The following is a 2,176-nucleotide window of genomic DNA, read 5'->3' on the forward strand; positions in this document are numbered from 1 at the left end:
AAAAACAATATAAAAAACTACTCAGAAATGAGCATAGATGCGCTTATAGAGAAAATTCAACCTAAATTCATAATAAATTTCTACTAAATTCAGAGAAATTCAGTATGAATTTAGGTTAAATTTCCTGTATAAGGGCATCTATTTTCATTTTGAGAGGAGCTTAACAAGGCAGAAAGGGAGGGGCTTATAAACCGGTCTGAGCCCCATTCGGTTGGCGAGGTAGGACTAAACTCTGGCCGCAACGAGGACCAACCCTTTAGTCCCGGTTGGTGGCATGAACCGGGACTAATGGGCAGCCTTTGGTCCCGGTTCATGCCTCCAACCGGGACCAATAGTGGTGGGCCAGGAGCGAGGACCATTGGTCCCGGTTCGTCCCTCCAACCGGGACCAAAAGGTCCAGACGAACCGGGACCAATGGCCCACGTGGCCCGGCCGGCCCTCGGGGCTCACGAACCGGGTCCAATGCCCCCATTGGTCCCGGTTCTGGATTGAACCGGGACTAATGAGCTGGCTCTGCCTGGACCATTGCCCCCTTTTCTACTAGTGTCACACTTAAACTTCATTTTGTTCCATACGTGACACTTCCATCCATTTTTCCATCCGGCGCTGTTAAATGGCATGTAAAAAGACAATTCTACCCCTGGTGGTAACATGTCAGCAAAAAAAGATTGGATCGAGTATTTGGGCTCGACTGCGCGAGCGTGCCCCCCGGTATTGCCGCTGCCGCGTGCTTGCTGCCTTGCTGGTACCGTGCTGCATGCGTGATGGCTCCGCGCTTGCTGCCGCTTGCATGCGTCAATGCGTGCGTGCTTACCGAGTGTGTGTGCATGCTTGTCGTGTAGGAGTACTTGTGTGCGTATCGGTGCTTCAAAGGAGCTAACACACTACGTGCAAAGCAAGCACAATAAGCAAGGATGCTAGCAGCTTAATCGATTTTTGCCTGGAACAGTCGTCGTTGTTCTTTTTATCCCCCCAAAAAAAATTGTCGTCATTGTTTCACGCATATTATTATTATTATTATTATTATTATTATTATTATTCCCCTGCAATATTTTTTTATGATTATACACATAGTACTATTTTTTGTTTGTTTATTCAACAGTGAGAAATATATATCACATTACCTATGTGTTTGCATGTAAATAATCGGGCCACATACTACACTAGGGGTAAAACAGTCTTTTTAGGTCAGACTTAACACCGTTACTAGCCAAAACTGATGAAAGTGCCACATAGGGAACAAAATAAAGTTTGAGTGTCAAAAACGGAAGAAACAAGTTTATTGGGCCAAAAAAGGAAGCAAAATTTAAGAAAGGGCCAAATAAAGAATTCTCTCATCTAACCTGCATTTCATTAAACATGACCACAGGAGGTTTTGGGCAATGCTCTATCTGAGCACTAGAGCATGTACTCTGAGCCGGATATGGGAGAGTCTGAGAGTGCGGGAAGGGTAAGGCAAGATTTTTGGGCACTTTTTCCATGTTATTTTTTAGCTAATTTCCGTGGCAACTTATTTTTTATGCCAGTTTTTGTATGTTATTGTGATGACGATATTAATTTGTGTGCTATTGGTTATGTCTTTCCTATACCAGGTCCTTCAAGCATGAGGTAAATCGCAAAAGAAGGAAGGATGTCCGATAGAGGGAGTGACTACTCTTCCTCTAGTAGTTATGTACCCGCCGCTATGGAGGACCAGGAGTTGAGCTGTACATTGGAGGGGCCGAACGTGGTTCAGGAGCACCAGCAGGGGGTCTGCCTCTAAATCTACAAGCAAGAAGAGCTTTGTGCATGGTGCCTCTTCTCTCAAGTGTCGTGCCTCCACCATTAACATAATCGGCTTGTTGTTCAACCACAAATCATTAACATATATTTCTTGAACACTGACAAATGACTTTCCTTTTCATTGTGCAGGAATTGGATTGTTGTTCGACAAAGTGTGCACAAACGCCAGGTGGTGTTCTCCTGAACAAGCACTTCCATGCCTTGATCGAAGTGCCTGGCAGTGTGTCGCAAGGATTCACGTGTGTGTGGAAAATGTTCAGTGGGTATTAGAGAAGATATTGACCATTTATCACTAAAAATATGTTGATTCATCTTTAAATTAACATGGAAATTTTACAGTAATATGGTCATTTTTACAATAACATGGACACTTCTAAGAAAGACATGAACAATC

The sequence above is a fragment of the Triticum aestivum genome, chromosome 2B (genome assembly GCF_018294505.1).
Source record: "Triticum aestivum cultivar Chinese Spring chromosome 2B, IWGSC CS RefSeq v2.1, whole genome shotgun sequence".
Lineage (NCBI taxonomy): Eukaryota > Viridiplantae > Streptophyta > Magnoliopsida > Poales > Poaceae > Triticum > Triticum aestivum.